This window comes from Micromys minutus, assembly GCF_963924665.1.
Source record: "Micromys minutus genome assembly, chromosome: 1".
Lineage (NCBI taxonomy): Eukaryota > Metazoa > Chordata > Mammalia > Rodentia > Muridae > Micromys > Micromys minutus.
The window spans coordinates 214,468,375-214,479,616 of NC_137969.1; the positions used below are offsets into that span (position 1 = coordinate 214,468,375).

Below are 11,242 nucleotides of genomic sequence, written 5' to 3' on the forward strand. Positions count from 1 at the left end.
ACCTTATCGAGATCAGATAGTATGCAGTTGGGCTATGTTATTTTGTTCTTAGCCTTGAGACATACTTGTCCTCAAGGGAGGGTTAGTTTGGTCAACTTAAAATTTTAACTCTTTCAACAGAAGCTTTAAAATTTCATGAGGTCCCATTTTTCAATTCTTGATCTTAGATCATAAGCCATTGGTGTTCTGTTCAGGAAATGTTCAACATCCCTAGTCACCAGGGAAATGCAAATCAAAACAACCCTGAGATTCCACCTCACATCAGTTAGAATGGCTAATCAAAAACTCAGGTGACAGCAGATGATGGCTAGGATGTGGAGAAAGAGGAACACTCCTCCACTGTTTGTTGTATTGTGAACTGGTACAACCACTCTGAAAATCAGTCTGGCGGTTCCCCAGAAAACTGGACATAGTACTACTTGAAAACCCAGCTATTCCACTCCTGGGTATATACCCCAAAGATGCTTCAACATATAACAAGGACACATGATCCACTATGTTCATAGCAGCCTTATTTATAATAGCCTCAAGCTGGAAAGAACCCAGATGTCCTTCAACAGAGAAATGGATACAGAAAGTGTGGTACATTTACACAATGGAGTTTTAGTCAGCTATTAGAAACAATGACTTCTTGAAATTCCTAGGCAAATGAATGGAACTAGAGTCTATCATCCTGAGTGAGGTAACCCAGTCACAAAAGAACATACATGGTTTGCACTCACTGATAAGCGGATACTAGCCCCAGAAAGCTCTGAATACCCAAAAAAACAATTCACAGACATTATGAAGCTCAAAGGGGGGGAGCAAAATGGGGATGCCTCAGTCCTTCTTAGAAGGGAGAACAAAACATTCACAGGAGGAAATGCAAGGTCAAATAGAGGAGCAGAGATTGAAGAAAAGATCACTCAGAATCCACTTCACCAGGGTATCCACCACATATGCTGCCACCAAATCCAAGCACTATAGCTGATGCCAAGAAGTACTTACTGGCCGGAACCACCTCCTGATAGAAATTCCCCCTCAGGGACTATGTCAAAGTCATATAGATACAGCTGTGTATGCCTGCAGCTAACCATGGGGACTGAACACGAGGACCCCAATGAGGGTGCAAAAGAAAGGACTGATGGAGCTGAAAGGGGTTGCAACCTCATGGGAAGAACAACACTATCAACCAACCAAACCCTCCAAAACTCCCATGGACTAAAACACCAACACTTTGAGAGTCCTATTGGTTCAGTTGCATGTGTAGCTAAAGATACCCGTGTCTGGCATCAATGTGAGAAGAGGACTTTGGTTCAGGGAGGGCATGTTTTCCCAATGTAGGGGAATGCCAAAGCAATGGGGTGGAGAGGGTGATTAGGAAGGAGTGCACTTTTGTGAAGGCAGATGGAAGGGGAGGGGGCATGGGAATGAAGTGGGGGAAGGGATAACATTTCAAATGTAAATACAGAGTATCTAATAAAAATGAGAAAAACTAAATTTAAAAAGAAGATGAGTAGTAACTATTCAAAGCATGAGCTCATGGAGACCTTTGAGAGTCAAGTCATAAAATATACCTTAATGCGCATCACAAAGGGTTACTTTTAGCATTTTTACCCATGTTAAGAGGGTATTTTGTTTTGTTTTGAGACAGTATCTCACTAGGTAGCTATGGCGGTAAGAGAACTCACTTTGGAGCTCAGGCTGGAATGCTAAGAGATCCACCTGCCTCTGCCTCCACCCAAGTGCTGGGATCAGCAGTTTGCACCAGTATGCCCATCTGAGGGCAGGATTTTTAACTATGCTGCTCCACTAGGCCCCAATAAAGCTGACTAACATGTAAAGTGGTGTCTACTCATGCTGAAGTTCCACATCACCAAACAGACACTAAGCTGCTACCTGACTTTCTTACAACTAAGGGGAGAGAACCAAATTTCCCCTCAACAGGCTCCTCTCAGTTAGTATACTAGCTAAGCACCTTCTTCTAATCTAATACTTGCCAGAACTTTAACCCAAAATAACCTGATGTTAACCAGTCGGGTTTTTTTTTTCTATCCTTCTTTCTCCCAGCCACCTCCTTGAAAGGGAAGTGACTTAGAAATGGACAGTCTCCTATTTGTTCATTTCTGCTTCCTTCAGCCCTTTTCTTCCTATAAAAGCAATCTCCTGGGCTCAGCTCATTGGAACGCCTGTTTTGTTTTATGAACTGGAGTGCTGCCTGATTCTAAAATCACAAATAAAGCCAATGTATCATGTCCAGTCCGCAACAACAACAAGGGAAGGGGCGTCATAAGTCATAAGAAAATGCAAAGATACAGACCGGAGGCACAGCACGCATTGGCGTTAGTGAGGCAGGAGCACTGGCGTTCTCTACTGAGACGTTAAAGCAAGTGGGTTAAGGCCTGTCTGGATAAAATAGACAGCATGCATGACTACAGAGAAGGAAAAAGCTGAAGACATGCCGAAGATTAAAACACATATTTATAAATTATGAGCCCCTCTGAAAGGCTTGTTTGTTGACTGAACGGGGCTAAGGAGCGTTTCTGAGTCAATAGAAGCTTGTGAAACTGAAAAGGGAAAAGGGAAAAGGCATGTACTAAAGAAGCATGGCGTAATCACAAGCTCCTGGCTTTCCAAACCTCAGACCAGTTCCTAGGTTTCGAAGTGACTTTCTGTTTCCCTGCAAACTCTGGTCTCCTGGTCTCAGTCACTCGGACCACCCCCTGCCACTATGGAACATTGAGGAGATCTGAGTTTCAAGGATCCAGCTTCAGTGGTATGCCTCTGGCCAAAGGGAAAGAGAAGGAGCTATATGAAAAGAAACTACGTGAACTCCAGATGCAAATTTTCTCGAGGTTGTGAACCGAAGCCCCCTGAACAAGCCCCTTTTCTGCTGAGGAACGTACAGAAAGTCATATTAGCTTCAGACTTGGGGCAACTTGTTCCACAGCAATAACAAGCTAGTAATGTAGAAAGACAATGAAACCCCAGATGTCAGCATCTTGGTTCAAAACCAAAGACAAAACTCAAAGACTATGAATAAGAAGGTAGAATAGGGTGGAATTACCCAAAAAGCTCTAGGAGGAGCAAAGGGAAGGACCCAAATGTCAGCATGCCAATATAAAAGAAAAAAGAAAAATAAATAAACAGCAAGACACATCATTGACAATGACAAACAGGCTGGAGAGATGGCTCACAGGTTAAGAGCACTGGCTGCTCTCCCTGAGTTCAGTTCCCGGCAACCTCATGGTGGCTCAAAACCATCTGTTATGAGATCTGATGCCCTCTTTTGGCTTGCAGGCGAACATGCAGGAAGAAAGCTCTGTACATAATAAATAAACATTTTTTTAAAAAAATTATAAACTCAGTATTAAAACTTGACTTCCAAGGTCCCTGAAACATCCAAACCAGGAGAAACTGAACTGCTAGCCAGTTCACAGTTAGCAGAGTGTCACTATTAAGAGAGAGACAGAAAGTCTTTTTCTTAGAAAAACGGAAAAAGAAAATGACTAGGCTTTTAAAAAAAAATCAGAATTTAATCTTCAGTCTCCTGTGACATGAATAAGGCATTCCAGACAATGCAAACTCTTTGAACTAACTCAGAGTCACTCTTTCTGATCAGCTGACTGTATAAATTAATAAGATGCTGCTGCGAGTTCAGTCTTAGCTAGAGAGATTTCAATAAACTTTCTGAAGTCATTACACATTAATAGGTTCCCTGGAAATTTTCCAGGGTTTCACTTTTCCAAGGCAGTCCTGTAGCTTTCTTCCCAAAACTGCAGTGGCTTCATAGTGACCCCTGGCAGTGTGATGGGGCAAAGCTGGGGGACAGGGCGGGGCTGGGACTTTGGAGTCTGGTCCCAGCATTGTCTAATCAGTCCAAGTCTTCAACCAAGACGTTCTGCTTCCGGAATGTTCTTATTTGACAAACATGACTGGCGATGCCATCCTTCACGATAAATAACAGATGGAAAGCACTTAGCAAACTGTAAAGTGCAGTGCAAACTGAAAAAAAAAAATCCTTTTAGCGGCCATGTTTCCAGTGAAGACTGTCTCTCGGCTAGGGGCAACCCTTCTGTCAGTTTAGATCTCTCACGATCAGGAGACGTTTCTCTCCAGCGCCTAATCCTGTTTTGAGCATAGCAATCTCTGCACCCTGGGCTTTCACCCTTGCTTACCTCTGCTCCTCTCCAGCGGTTCACGTTCACTTCCGCCTTCTCCACCAGCAACAGTGGAGAGTGCTCCCTGACTTTTCTTTCCGGAGGAGACGTTTCCCACTAATAAAGGCCCCAGCCCTATCCTTGAGGAAAGTGTAGTAGACTCATCCTGTTCTCATTCTCCAGAGAAAGGGCCACTCGCAGAGTGCGGACTCATTCTCCACAGGCTGCAAACCTAAACATCTGCTGGAAATGAGCCTGTGGGGGGGGGGGGGCACTGAAGACCAGGAAAACTCAAACTCTACCCAACCCCCTTCTCCTTCTCCTAAAGCTCTGTATTGCCCCCCCCCCCCCCCGCCCCACTGTGTGATACATTTCAAAAGGTCATTCTTGCTTCCCACAAGCCTACACTCCTTTCCCTAGGGAGGAGGAGCACTGGTTTCAAAACTGATCGGTCACCATGGGGAAAACGACTTGTCTTCTCTGTGATTCCGTTTTCCAGTGAGAATAAAGCCACCTGCTTCTTAGTCCTGTGTGTATTACTTCCTTTTCCTGCTCTGTGATCAAATACTAGACAAGGAGCAATTTAGGGAAGAATTATGCTAGTTCATGGGGGCGTGGACCATGAAGACGGGGATGGCGGCTCCTCCCTCACATTCCACCTGTAGTCAGGAAGCAGACATCAGTGAATGCTGGGGTTCACCAAGCCCTCTTCCTCTTATGAACTCCAGTCCCATGGGAAGATGCTTCCCACACTGAGGGTGGGTCTCCAACCTCAGTTTACCCAATCTACAAGCTCCCTTATAGACATGCCCAGAGGTCTGTCTCCAAGTTGATCACAGATCCTGTCAAGCTGACGATCAGTGTTCACCATCATACCAATTAAGTATTAAGAAAAACAAAGCATAGACATGCTTTAAAATATGCACTCACCGACGAACCTACAACTGTTAACTAGCAAACAAGTCCTAACTGCTACACACAAGGCTTTGCCCTCTCTCGGTCTAGCCTAGCTTCTATCCTGACAGCCCTTCTTGACCTTGGAGCATCTCCCTTCCTCCCAATGGACCACATTAGGACCTGGCTCCTCGGCAAAGCGTGAGATGCTCGCTTGGGTCCCCACTATGCATTTACTGCATCTCTCATCACTTGGGTCCCCACTATGCATCTCTAATGACTTGTGTCTTCACTACGCATTCAGAACTCACCCTATACTTCCTTATACAGAGAGATAGGGACTGTTCGGTCCCTGGTCTTCTTTAGTGAAAGTGCTTTTTATTGCCGATGTTGTGATTTGCTAACAGTCTTCACCAAACAGACTTATACCCAGGACCACTAATGTGAATGCTGTCCCCCCACCCTACCCCATTTCACTGAGATTAGGATAAGATGTAGGGCAGCCTGACTTCAAACAATCTGGGGACCACTTGCTTCAACCTCCCAAGTATTACAATTACAAACATGAGCTACTATATCCATCACTGAGTCTCTTAGATGTAGGTACATTCAGGGAACAGCAAGGAAAGGGAGAAACGTTGGTTGGCTGGTTGGTTTTGAGACTGGACCTCACCATGTAGACCAGGCTGGCCTCAAATCAGACAAATACCTGCCTCTGCTTATCTGGTGAAATGTGCCATTTTAAAAGCCAAACAACTGGCCAGGCTTTGCCTCCAGCGAGTTTTGATTTCTAGGTGCAGCTCTAATGCAGCTTTGTCAGTATTAGAGGAAAAGAAATAACGAGATAAACTATCAGATTTTAATTAAGGTGACGGCACCTGGCTAGAACCAGTAAATTGTACCTGAGAATCTTGATCTTTAAAGCAAGGTTGGAGTAAGGTTAGTTTGAGTGATTAGTGAGCAACTTAATCCCCAAAGTCACTTGTTAATAATATTTAGAGGCGGGAACTTTAAGGGGGCGATGAGGTCATAAAGGCTAAATTGTGGATTAATGGGGTCTTCCTAATGGTGGAATGTTTAAAAAAAAATAAAAAATCCAGCTGTCTCAGCTGTGCCTTGTATCCCATGATGCCTTGCGCCACCCTGTGGCTCTGCCCTGCCTTAACGAAGTCCTCCACCGGACACTGCCCTGAACTTCTCAGCTTCCAGGACTGGCAAATGAATAAACCTTTATTCCTTACAAATTACCCAGGATCTTGTATCTCCTGTCATAGCAGGGAAAGCAAACAGAGTCAGTAAAGTTAAAAGAGAGGACTGGCGATGAACAATAGGAAAGGCCTTACACAGAAGTAGAGTCTTCCAGGGTCCAAGGATGAGCTGCCCACAAACAGCAGGGAGGCTCAAGAAGGAAAGACATCCCCTTCTTCTCTTTTAGCTATTCAAAGAGACTAAATCTGAGTTAGTCTCAAAAGCAAGGTCAAAAAGAAAGCCTAGAAGCTGGACATGGGAGCATATGAGTGTAATCCAGCCCTCAAGAAACCAAGGCAGGAGAACTAAGAGTTAAACTTTATACTATAAAATTTTATACAAAAATAGTAAAATAAAATAAAAATGGTTATTAAAATATAAGAAAATTTTAAAAATTAGAAAACAAAAAATGGCTCCAGAATTACCTAACCTAAGCTCATATGAGCTCACAAAGACTGACTGGACAGTTGGGGACCCTGCATGGGTCTGACCTCAGTCAGTCCTCTGCGTATGTTATGAATGTGTAGCTTGGTGATCTTGTGGGGCTCCTAACAGTGGGGGCAGGGGCTGTCTCTGACTGTTTTACCTGCTTTGGGGACCCTTTTCCTCCTACTGGGTTACCTCACACAGCCTTAGTATGAGAGGAGGTGCCTAATCTTATTGCAAGTTGATATGCCATGTTTGTTTGATATCCCTGGGAGGTCTGCCCCTTCCTGCAGAGAAACACAGGAGGCGTGGATCTCGGGGAGAGGAAAGAAGGGAGTCGGGGCTGGGAGGAGAGGAAGGAGGGGAAATTGTGGTCAAGATGTAATATAAGACAGAAGAATAGAAAGAAAGAAAGAAAGAAAGAAAGAAAGAAAGAAAGAAAGAAAGAAAGAAAGAAAGAAGAGAGAAAGGAAGGAAGAAAAAGAAAGGAAGGAAGATAGAAAGAAAGAAAGAAAAAAGGAAGAAAGAGAAAGAGGAAGGAAGGGAGGAAAAAGGGGAGAGAGAGAGAGAGAGAGAGAGAGAGAGAGAGAGAGAGAGAGAGAGAGAGGAGGTCTAAGGTCCTTGTCAGTGTCCTTACTCAAGGAAATCACCTTTATGCGTTTACTGACTAAACTAAAAAGACTTGTCTCTTGCAATTAGACACTGAAGGTCAGGTGTGAGCATGGTTCACAGATAAATTACCAAAAGCAGCTGATGTTAAGCTGACCTGCCTTGGTGATATTTCACTAGTGCTGAGAATCAATAGGCCAGTGGCCACTGAGACTTTCAAAAGGGAGTCAACCTACTTTAAACTTCAAAGCTGAGAAGGACTTACACTCCAGGTCTGCTTCTTCCAGCAAAATAGGTGCATGTCAGCAGCTTCGCCAGTTTTGGGATGCCTCAATACTCTGGTAAAGTGTCAGAGTCAAAAGTCAGTGTGTGGGGCCTGTTAAGAGCACTGACTATTCTTCAAGAGGTCCTGAGTTCAACTCCCAGCAACCACATGGTGGTTCACAACCATCTATAATGGAATCAGATGCTCTCTTCAGAGAGCTACAGTGTACTTATATATAATAAATAAATCTTTTTTTAAAAAGTCAGTGTGCAGCAAACGCCACTTTAAAGAGACTCCCTCCATATGTCTCAGGCAGCATAAGCAATGGTTGTTACAGACTGAGCTGTGAACCACCACAAACACCTTCTCCTACTCCCCCCAAATCTAAATCTCCAACTGCCAGGATGGCTATATTTGAAGTCAGGACCTTTGAAGAAATCAGGAAAGCTAAATGTGATCTTAAGGGTAGGCTCCTGTTGCAACAGAACTGGGATATTCTGTGAGGTTGGGATTGTGTTTCTCTCTCTCTCTCTCTCTCTCTCTCTCTCTCTCTCTCTCTCTCTCTCTCCTCTTCCTCTTCCTCCTCCTTCTTCCTTCCCTGCCCTCTCTGTATATATACTTACATAAATGCTCTGGCATCTCCATGTGGAGATCCAAAGACAACCCATGGGAATCAGTTCTCTTTCACTGTATGGAGATCAAACATGAGAGATCAGGTCTGATAGGAAGTGCCTCCACCCACTGAGCCTTCTCACTGCTGCTGCTGCTGCTGATGATGATGATGATGATGATGATGATGACGACAACGACGACGACGACGACGACGACGACGACGACGACGACGACGAAGAAGAAGAAGAAGAAGAAGAAGACGATGATGATATTTAGGATAATGTTTTTCTTCTATATATTTCATGCTGACCTCCAACACACAACCGTTCTGCCTCTACCTCCCCAAGTGCTGGGATTACGGGCGTGTACCACCATGCCAACTAAGCTGGTCTTGATAATAAATAAAGCCAGTAGTAAATGCCCACTCAGAGGAAAAGCCCATTTGATGCTACAAGTGCTAGAAATCAGCTGTCTGGAAACCAGAGGACGAGGCCTCACCAGAACTAACCCTTCGGGCACATCGATCTGGGACTTGTAGCCTCCAGGCCCTGTGAGAAAATAAATTTCCCTCAAAGCCACTTTATCTGTGGCATTTCACTCTGGCAGCTGGAATAGGCTAATGCAGGGACCTAATTAATAACTGTGTGACACATTCAAACATACACGTAAGGAAGGGGGTAGACAGAACTTAGACATAGAGACCAAGAAAAGCTTCTTAGTAAAGAAGAGGAGACTGGGCAGTCTTGCTATTCCTCAAAGAATTTTTTTTCTTAATGCCTTTTAAAAAATAATTGGTGTGTAAGCCCGGCTCCACCGGCGTCGGCGCGGGTAGTGGCGGCCAGGGAGGCCTCACATAGGCGGCCGGCCGGCGGGGACAAGAAGGTCATCGCAATGAAGGTTTTGGGAACAGTAAAATGGGTCAATGTAAGGAACAGATATGGTTTCATCAACAGGAATGACGCCAAGGAAGACATATTTGTACGCCAGGGTGCGGAGTCAGCAAATGTTCCAGGCCCTGATGGAATTCCAGTTCAAGGCAGTAAATACGCAGCAGACCGTAACCATTCTAGATGCTATCCACATCCTAGGGGTCCTCCACGCAATTACCAGCCAGATTACCAGAATAGTGAGAGTGGGGGAAAGAACGAGGGGTCGGAAAGTTCTCCTGAAGGCCAGGCCCAACAACGCCGGCCCTATCGCAGGCGAAGGTTCCCACCTTACATGTTCCAACGCCCCTGCGCAAGGAGAAGTGATGGAGGGTGCTGACAATCAGGGTGCAGGAGAGCAAGGTAGACCAGTGAGACAGAATATCGGGGTTACAGACTATGATCCCGCAGGGGCCCTCCTCGCCAAAGACAGCCTAGAGAGGATGGCAATGAAGAGGACAAAGAAAATCAAGGAGATGAGACCCAAGGTCAGCAGCCAGCTCAAAGTCGGTATCACCGCAACTTTAACTACTGACAATGACACCCAGAGAACCCTAAACCACAAGATGGCAGAGACAAAAGCAGCGAGCGGATCCACCAGCTGAGAATTCGTCCGCTCCCGAGACTGAGCAGGGCAGGGCCGAGTAAATGCTCACCATCTCTACCATCATCCGGTTTGGTCATCCAACAAGAAGAAATGAATATGAAATTCCAGCAATAAGAAATGAACAAAGATTGGAGCTGAAGACCTTAAGCGCTTGCTTTTTGCCCGTTGACCAGATACATTAGAACTATCTGCATTATCTATGCAGCATGGGGTTTTTATTATTTTTACCTAAAGATGTCTCTTTTTGGTAATGACAAATGTTTTTTAAGGAAAAAAAAGGGTCTGGTTTTTCTCAATACACCTTTAACGGTTTTTAAATTATTTCATATCTGGTCAAGTTGAGATTTTTAAGAACTTCATTTTTAATTTGTAATGAAGTTTACAACTTGATTTTTTTTTTCAAAAAAGTCAACAAACTGCAAGCACCTGTTAATAAAGAATTGGTGTGGAGACTGGAGAGATTGCTCAGTGGTTTAGAACACTGACTGCTCTTCCAGAGGTCCTGAATTCAAATCCAGCAACCACGTGGTGGCTCACAATCATCTGTAATGAGATCTGATGCCCTCTTCTGGTGTGTCTGAAGACAGCTACAGCATACTCACATAAAATAAATAGTTCTTTAAAAAAAAGAATTGAGGTGTGTGTGTGTGTGTGTGTGTGTGTGTGTGTGTGTGTGTGTGTGTAGAGGTCAGAGAACATCTACAGGGATTTGGCTTTCTTTTTTTACCATGTGGGTTCCAGGGACTGAACCCAGGTTGTCAGATTCAATAGCAAGATCTCTTAAGCCATCTCACGGGCCCCCAGAATACTTTCGATAGGTCCCGGGCGGGAGGATGGGATGTGCCTGGACCCTTCTCACACTAATCATTTTTATCCCATCTGAACAGTTTTTATAATACAAAGGTAATCTCTCTGCAGTTTTAATAGACACAGATTGACAAGCAACTACGGGGCACCAGGACACAAGGAACAAAGAGAAAGATGCTACCTCCCAGCTCCAACGATGAAAAGACTCGGGAATGTCAGCTCCCTTTCTCATCAGCACCCCCTACGTGCTCTGTGCAACAGACTATGACTTCCAGACGTCCCTAGACCAATAGAGAGCACCCCCCCACCCCAGATCTCTGAGTGTTTGGAGAATGAACAACTATTTCTATTTTGTCTAATTTTAAGATGTTTCCCTTCTAAGGGTATTTTTTCCATTATTCCACTGAAAGATCTATGACGATCAAGTTTAAAAGCTTTATTTTGGATCACAGTCTGAAAGTGAACCCATCGCTCTGATGCCCATGATGAGGTAGCATCATATCAAGGCAGAGGAAGATGCTCCTGTCATGGCAGCCAGGAAGCACATCTTGTTTGAGGGCACACTCCCAGCAACTGCTCATCACTTGAAATGATGACTCCAAGACACAGGCTGTGCTCCAGACTTCCAAAGGGCAGGCTGTAAATCAGCACTTCCCAGGCCCCCTTTTCAGCTTCAATTCACTTGTAAGGTTGGCTCACATAAGTCACC

General features: G+C 44.6%; 1 pseudogene across 1 annotated transcript; it reads left to right on the top strand.

Moving 5' to 3' along the window:
- The first annotated feature begins 1,650 nt into the window (after positions 1-1,650).
- LOC308417375 (Y-box-binding protein 1-like) lies at positions 1,651-9,767 on the top strand (annotated as a pseudogene). The gene is made up of 2 exons: positions 1,651-1,656; positions 8,997-9,767. The product of its transcript is annotated as a Y-box-binding protein 1-like (transcript).
- Positions 9,768-11,242: the final 1,475 nt, after the last annotated feature.